At 44.6% G+C, this 8,828-nt stretch overlaps 1 pseudogene; it reads right to left on the bottom strand.

The window, feature by feature from the left end:
- Window positions 1-443: 443 nt before the first annotated feature.
- Window positions 444-8,828, bottom strand: part of LOC114898040 — a 43,670-nt pseudogene continuing 35,285 nt past the window's right edge.

Below are 8,828 nucleotides of genomic sequence, written 5' to 3'. Positions count from 1 at the left end.
ACCCCCTAGGGGTACCCACAGTCTAGCTGGAGAGAACAGCCTGGGAAGGCTTCCTGGGGGAGGTGAGCAGAGGTGGAGGGAGGGAGAAGGTCTGCTGCTCTGGGAACCAGACCCCTGCATCTGGGATCCAAGCAGCTCTGCCAGGGAATTTGTGGGTCTGTGGGCACTTCAGGGAGGACAAGAAAGAGGCCCTTGAGTCTCAGAGGACTCCACATGGCCCCACTGCCCGCTGGCTCAAGAGAATGTTGTAGAACACAGACATAGCTTCTGGGCCGCCTGACTCACTCCAGGGACTGGGGGCATGGCCAGTGGGAGGGGCATCACAGAGGGGCTGGGGGCCTCCCAGTCAACATCAGGAGCTGGGTGCCCACTGGCCGGCACAGAGGCCAACTCCAGTGCCCAGAATAATCTGAGAAGGGGCTTCGTGGTGGGGTGGTTTCATCTCAGAGGCCATCCAGGGCTTGCCAGACAGGGGCATCCAGGGAGGCGGCCATGTGGATGGAGACACCAGGGGCACTGATGCTGTTTTCCCAGCAGTCAAACCCACAGCTGGTCAGCACCTGCTTCATGGCCTCCACCTCTGGATGCTCCAGATATGGCCTGAGAAGCGTGATGCCACAGCCCCTGCCACCTGCGCCAGTGAGCTTGCCGTGCAGTCCGTGGGCCATGGTCACCTGGCACAGCCGGTCCAGCGAGGCATGGCCCACACCGAGGGCATTCAGATGGTGCTGGTTCATGTCAATGAGCTCCTCCAGCACGAGGTAGTGCTCTGGGGCCGGGGCCACTGCCATCTCCCCCAGCACCCGCTAGCATTCCAGGGAAATGGCGTCTATGGAGGTCAGGAAGGGAGCCATGATCTCTGGGAACTTCAGCAGCCTGCTCCTGATGCCGGCCACCAGGGCCTTGGTGCTCTGAGGGACTCTGGTGTTGATCAGCAGGATCTTCAGAGCTGGCGGCCTCTTTAAGGATGAAATCTTCCCTTGCTGGTATCGGAGCACTCCTTCCCTTGCTGGTATCGGAGCACTCCTCCCCAGTGTTGTCCACTCCGGAGGGGTTCCCATGAATCACCCTCCCCCGCTGGAAGGCCCACTTGTTAATTAGTTCCAAGTTCTCCTCGGTCCACCTGCTGGCGGCCTCGCCATCCTTCAGCGGGTTTGGGATCTCCTTGCATGCTGTCAGGAGGGCAGCCGCCAAACACATGGAGTAGGTGGCACTGGAGCCGAGGCTGGCCCCGGTGGGCAGCTGCGACCACACGGTGACATCCAGGCTGGGCAGGGCTCTCTGACTCTGGCAGATGGACAGGTACAAGTAAAGGAAGGACAGCACAGCCAGGTGCTCATGGTCGGCACAGTCCTTGGGGAAGCCCGCCATCTCCTTCAGCTTCTCCACTTGCTCCGGGGTGAGTGCTGGGACATCACCTTGATTCAGAAAGCTGGTGTCCAGCATCTGAAGCTTGGCCACATCTCAGGCCCACTTGCTGCCAATGTTGGGTAAGTTGAGGCCCACTTTCCCATTGCTGTGGGGCTGAAGCCAGAGGAATGTTCTCAAGTTCAAGGCCACAGCCAGTGCTACCTTGCCATGGACCACGGCATGCTCTCCATGAAGGATGACTTTCCCTGGAGCAGACACTAGCGGACTTCTGACAACATGGCTCCTGGGAGTCCTGTCGCCACAGGCCCTCTGCTCCTGAGCCCGAGTTACTCCAGGACTCCATCCCCAAGCTCATGGGCAGTGGGGGGTAAGACTGGGGTTGTTTTCTTAATTTCTCTTTCTGATAGTTCATTGTTTTTTGTAAAACCTTTGGGGTTTTCTATATGTAGTATCACATCTTCTGCAAATAGTGACAGTTTTACTTCTTCCTTTCCAATTTGTATGCCTTTTATTTCTTTTTCATACCTAATTGCTGTGGCTAGGACTTCCAATACTAGGTTTAATAAAAGTGGTGAGAGTGGGCATCCTTGTCTTCTTGTTCCTGATCTTAGAGGAAAAGCTTTCAGCTTTTCAGCATTGACTATTATATTAGTTGTGGGTTTGTCATATATGGCCTTTATTAGGTTCAGTTGTGTTCTCTATATACCTGCTTGTTGAAAGTTTTTTTAAATCATAAATGGATGTTGAAATTTGTCAAATCCCTTTTCTGCATCTATTGGGGTGATCATATGATTGTTATCCTTTGTTTTGTTAATGTGGTGTATCACATTTATTTATGGATGTCAAAACATTCTTGCATCTCTTGAATGAATCCCACTTGATCATGACATATGATCCTTTTAATGTATTGTTGAATTTGGTTTGCAAATATTTTGATGAGAATTTTTGCATCTATATTCATCAGGGACATTGGCCTATAATTTTTTTTTTTCTTCTTCATACTATTGTGATAGGAAGAGGTGCTTGAGAAGATTTCAATCTTCTTAAATTTATGGTGACTTGTTTTGTGGCCTAGCATGTGATCTATTCTGGAGAATGTTCCATGTGCATTTGAAAAGAACATGTATTCTGCAGCTTTTAAATGGAATGTTTTATATATATAGAGAGAGAGAGAGGGAGAGAGGGAGAGAGGGAGAGAGGGAGTCCATCTAATATAATGTATTGTTTAAGGCCAGTGTTTGCTTCTTGATTTTCTGTCTGGATAATCTATCCATTGATGTAAGTGGAGTATTAAAGTCCCCTACTATTATTGTGTTATCAGTTTCTCCCTTTATTTCTGATAATATTTACTTTTTATGTCTAGATGCTCCTATGTAGAGTGCATATTTCTCTGCCCTCTCATTTTGTCTGACCTTCATTTTATGTTTCTATAAATTAGGCAAAAAAGCTACTCTCCTGGTCTTGAAGGAGTGGCCTTGTAAGGAAGTGTCCCCTGTATAGACTGCTTGTAACTGGTGGCTTTGACAGTATGGCTGGGGCCGAAATGGGCCTGTGCCAGGGGAAGTCCCTTAGGGGCACTGTGCCTGAGGCCACTTTGGCAGAAGGCTGGAGCTGGAGTGGGTGTGGGCCAAGGGAAGTCCTGGAGGGACTCAAACAATGGTGCTCACTGGTACCTCCAATCCTGGAGAAGGCTCCTTGCCCATTTGGCAGAAGCTCTAAGGTTAGTAAATGGATTTATTTCCCCTCTAGTCTAGGTGCCCTTTAAACTGCTGTTTTCTCAGTGTCCCAGTGTGGGTGAGTCTGAGTTTAGCTCCTCAGCAATATCCCTCCTTACTGTAGGTCACTGAGTCAGAAGTGGGGTTCCTGTGGATACCATTCTCTGTCTTTCCTACACATTTCTATGTGGTCCTTCTACAGGCAGTAGCTATTCAGTCAGTCTTCAGGTTTTCTTCTGGAGGAATTGTTCTACATGTAGGTGTAGATTCAGTGTGTCCGTTGGAAGAGGTGAGCTCAGGGTTTTCCTATACTACCATCTCAGACCCTTCATGTGTCTCTTCTCTCTTAAAACTCTTTCCAAAGGCCACTCTTTCCAAGAAAGGCTTCCCTGTCCTCCCCCTGCCCCTCTTCTGGTTTGGGTCTCCACTTGTATCCATAGCATTCTGGCCTTACACTTATCATAATTTTTATCAAACTGAATTGATAACATTTTTATCTCTCTGTTAGATTGCAATCTCCATAAGTATAGGAGCTATGACTTTTAACTAATTTTGTTATCCTTAATGCTTAGCATGGTACCTAGCTTGTGATGACTAATAAATGCTTGTTGAATAAAAGAATGTATAAACAGGTATTATGATGGGTAGAAGAACCAAAAAACGTTACAGCTAGAAGAAGCCATGGAGCAGTAGTTCCCAAGCAGAGTGCAGTCCTACAGTTCTTCTTGGATGAGTTGCCAGAATTGAATCCATATGTGAAATGTATATACTTAGTTCATAGGATATTGTGAGGATAAAATGAATTAATAAGTGTGGAATTCTTAGGATAGCTTTTGGTACATTGTAAGTGTTCTGGCTATCTGTTGGGTGATAAACCATGTCAGAGCATAGTGATCAAATTATGTGTTATTATCTCTCTGGTTCTGGGGATTGGCTAGTCTGGGCAAATCTGGCTTGGTATCTCTAATGCGATTACAGTCAGACAGCAGCTGGAGCTGGGGTCCTCTTGAAGGATTCTTTACTCACATGTCTGGAGCCTGGGCTGGGAAGACTCCCATGACTGATGGTTGGAATAGCTGAGCTTATGGGGCATCTTTCTGTATATGTTGTATTTCCAGATGGTCTGTCTAGCATGGCAGCTGCTGGGTAGTCTTTATATATATATATATACATACTATATATACACTTAATACATAGCACCTAAAAGCTCCAAGAGTAGAGTTCCAAGAGAATCCATGGGAAGCTACCTGGCCTTTTATGGCCTAGTCCAAGCATTTTCAACAGAGGTGATATTGTTTTCTGGGGTCGAAAGTTGATTCACGAAAAGGTGTGAAAAACATTATTTTTTGTGTAAAAAAACACAGATATACATACAGTACCAGAACTATATTTGTGGAATTAAAATATTATGGAGTTGGAAATGCAAGTAGGATAAAATGTCTAAAAAGGCTTTCTAGGGGGAAAATAATGAATAAAAAAGGTTGAGAAAGAGGGCCCTGGCCTTAAAAGTCCCATAGTGTCATGTTAGCTGTACTCTATTGGTGTCGGCAGTCAGAAACCTGCCCAGATTCAAGGGGAGGGACACAGATCTCCATCTCTTAAGGGGAGGAATGTCAGAGGATTTGCTGCCCTATTTAAATCAGCCAGAGTAGACATTCTACAGATTCCTGCAATTACGGAGCTCTGTCAAATGCAAAGTTGTACTAAGCAGAGCAATGAGGAGAGGGAATCTGTTGAAAGGCAGAGTGAACTTGAACCTGTGACAAAGCAAGAGGTCTTGTTTATAGCACGTGAGTGAGAATGCTCACCTCCCATGTACAGAGAAGGAGGGAGTCAGGGCAGCTAAGAGTCTCCACTGCTAGCCCTGTGGTCCAGAGTGGGCCCACGTGAAAGGATACAGTAACTCTGGAGGTTTTTACAGACACTGGGAGATGCTGTGACACGTTGCATTTGTGACTGTGTCATCATTATTGCTGACCCAAATATCCCTGTCTTAAACATTGTTGGGTAGGACATTCTTATTTTACAAATCAGAAGAATGACCTTGAGAATGAAAGCAGCTTGGCTGTTGTCACACACAGAGGCAGAGAGCTGTCACCCTGCTTTGCTAGGTTGCCACTTCAATGTGAATTCCCGTGTCTTGGAGAATAATTAGAGGAATCGTTAATAACTGATTGACCTCAGTTGTTACTGTGCAAAGACCCAAAGCCTGGAGGGACTCCAGTGAACCAGGGCGGACTCCAGTGAACCAGGGCTGACTCCTGTTAAGGGAGAGAGCCTTGGGCTCTGCTTAGGTGACTGTGCATGTGCTTCCACTAAGGGCAGGCTGTTTTGGATTGCCCATCTCATGGGTACCTTCTTTTCTTCTCTTGACACCTTGGCACACTCATTTATCTTTTGTCTCAGCCCTTACAAAACTCATGCCTTTTCATTTTTTATTTCAAAAGCAACACATTTTCATTTTTGGACCCTTTCTTTCCTTTACAAAACGTTAAGGGGAGTGTGGATCTAATTATACTTATCAACTCAAGCTTGGTCCAACCTCAGTAAATTTTGGGAGTGATGGTAGAAATGACTTGTCCTAGGCTGCCTGATATATATATCAGGTAGCCCAGTAAGCCTCAAGAAAATGGGCAATGGGCTGTTCTTTACTGGACTCACCAACAGAAATGGCAGTATTTCTCTCACACGTCAAGGACGGAAGCATGTCACAGCAGCTTGAGCATTAATAAATTCATCGTTTACCTAAATAATTCCACTTCTTGAAATGTCTTCTAAGAAAGGAATGAGAGAGGTGGATAAATAAAATTTTGCAAGGATGTTCATCCCAGTGTGGAAGCAGTCTGACCTTTCAACTATGGAGAGTTTGTTACATAATTGTGGTGAAAATATAAGAGGAAATACTAGCAAGGGATAGAGTCTGTCTTATTTTTATGCACAATGACCACCACAATGCATGGCATAGAATAAGCCTACAATAAACATTTTTTTGGTAAAAGTCTCATTGAGATCTAATTCATACACCATACAATTTACCCGTTTAAAGAATACAACAGTTTTTCGCATATTCATAGTTACAGCCAGTAATCACTTTTAGAACATTTTCCTCACTCCAGAATGAAACCCTATATCCGTTAATAAGAGTTACTCCCCATTTCCCTTTAACTGCCAAGTTCTAGGCAACTAATTTGCTTTTTGTCTCTATAGATTTGCCTATCCTGGACATTTAATATAAGTGGGATGATTCAATATGTGATCCTTTGTGACTAGCTTCTTTCAGTTAGCATAATGTGTTCAGGCTTCATCTGTGTGGTACCATAAATCAGTATTTCATTCCTTTTTATTGCCAAATAATATCGCATTGTTTCTGCTTTTTGGCTAATATGAATGATGCTGCTATGAACATTCATGTACAAGTTTTTGTATGGACATGTGTTTTTATTTCTCTTGGAATATATTTTTAGGAGTGGAATTCTTAGCTTATACGGTAACTCTGTTTCAACTTTTGGGAAATACCAAACTGTCTTCCAAAGTGGCCGGACCATCTTACATTCCCAGCAGCAATGTATGAGTGTTCCCAATTTCTCCACATCCTTGCCATACGATAAATATTTGTTGAATAAAACAATAATATGGAAAATTGATCATGATATAAAATTATAAAAGGTACTATAATTGTATTTTTTTTTTCTTTTATAAATTTGTGTTAGAAAGAAAGCTTGTACGAAATATAATAGGTTATTTCTGGTTTGATGAGATTAGGAGTAATTAAAATTTTCATTGTAATAGTCACATGTTCTAATGTGCTGCCATGAACAAATGTTGCTTTTTTAAAATAAGAAAAAATATTTTACAAAATGGTGTTGGTCAGTAGGAAGTTGTATCAGAGAGGAGGAAAAACTGTCTCAAGGATGGGTTGCTTGCATTGAATTGCATTCATCTCCTCCTGTTTTTGGTTGACCGGAGGATTCAGTGACTCAGTTGGGGGTGTACAGCAGTCAAGGTTCTTGGCTGCGAACAATAGAAATCAACTGTGGTTAAGCAGAGAAGGAATGTGCTGGAAGGCTGTCGACTGGTTTGCAGAAGGCTGGAGATCCAAGCTGAGGAGAACGAGCCAAGGAGGAAGGTAGAACCAGTACACCACAGAGGAGGAAAGTGTGGGCCACTGGGGCCCTCACATCTGGACAGCACTGCTGGGACACTGGGTTTCTCCCCATGCAGACTCATGCTGCCATGTCATGGGACTTGTGAATCTGCTACAGCCCTGTGATTAATGTCCCTTTGGTTTTTTCCTCAGCCCTGGGAGCAGTCAGTTGACCAAGCTTAGGTCACATACCCATGCCACAACTGCTGGGAAGCCAGGAGAGGACTATCGCCCGCTGACCTATAGAAGAAAGGAAGTGTTCTTCCACAGCCTTAGGTGTGCCCCTGCCTCCTATCTCCTGAGGGATTTCTCTCAACAGAAGGGTGCTTGGGCACTCAGCAGGCAGAATTACATTGACTTTTGTATCAATGTAGTCCAGATTGCAATGTCACAGTCATAAGCATTTGGCAAGAAAGGACATTGTTGTTTCTTGTATGGGGAGAGAAAGACCAGACTGCCAAATTATTCATATTTCAGCAGGAAATACTAGAGATAAAAATGCCTTTTGCTGCTGTATTAGTCAGGGTGAGTAATGCTAGCTGCTGTTACATACAGCTCCAAAGTCATGGTTCTTTAACACATGAAGATTTTATTTCTTGCTTAAATCAAGAGTCCAAATAGGTGTTCAACAGGCAGCTTTCCCAGTGGTCATGCAGGGCCTGGGCTTCTTTCATCTTATGGCTCTGCTCACTCCAAGGCAATCCTTTCTAGGACCTCCCTGGATCCCCTGGATGTGCAGACAGTGAAAGAAGAGAAAGCACATGGAGCATCACCCAGGAGGTTTCAGGGCTCAAGTCAGGAAGTTGGGACCTCACTTCTCCCTACATTCCATTGGCTAGAACTTAGTCTTATGGTCTCTAATTTCAAGGAAGACTGGGAAATGCAGTCCAGCTGTGTGGCTAAAATGGCAAGGAAATGGGCTTGGTAAGCATGTAGCCAGGCTCTGCCAGAAGCCCTTTATTCATAAAAGAAAGCAAAAGTAGCTTTTGTCAAAATCTACTGCAGTGATTCTTAGCGTGTTTTGGGTCACCAGACCCTTTGAGAATGTGTTAAACTCCCCACCCTAAAAAGTATACTTATGAAAACATTTTGCAGACAACATCAGGAATTAAGGCTACTCCTACAATTTGGGGGTCCCCAGGTGAAGAGCCCTTAGTATATGTGGTAAGCAGAGATCAAGTTGATATTTCTTGAGTACCTACTATGTACAAAGCACATTTCTGGGTATTGTGGGGTCATACTGCTAAACTAGATGAAGTACCTGACCTAGAGGGGCTCTCATTCCTCAGGTGGAATCAGAGAAAGACATATCACCTAGACCAGGTATGCTAACTGCTCTGCAGAGGCTTCAGGCATCAGTGTACATAGCTGTAGATCAATATAGAAGCAGTTCTTCAGGGTTGGGTTACAAAGTAGAAATGAGACCAGCCATTCATTCACTCATCCATTTCTTTGTTTATTCAGTTCCTACTCTATTCTGGGCACTATTTTAAGTGGTTAGGATGAAGCAGTGAATAGGAGAAGCAAGATTCTGTTCTCAGGGAAGCTTACATTGTAGTTGGGAAGACAGGGGCTCCAGGGGGAGATACTAGTAAAGA

The sequence above is a fragment of the Monodon monoceros genome, unplaced genomic scaffold, assembly GCF_005190385.1.
Source record: "Monodon monoceros isolate NGI ecotype Baffin Bay Population unplaced genomic scaffold, NGI_Narwhal_1 Super_Scaffold_18, whole genome shotgun sequence".
NCBI lineage: Eukaryota > Metazoa > Chordata > Mammalia > Artiodactyla > Monodontidae > Monodon > Monodon monoceros.
This window is presented reverse-complemented; position numbering and strand designations above follow the sequence as displayed.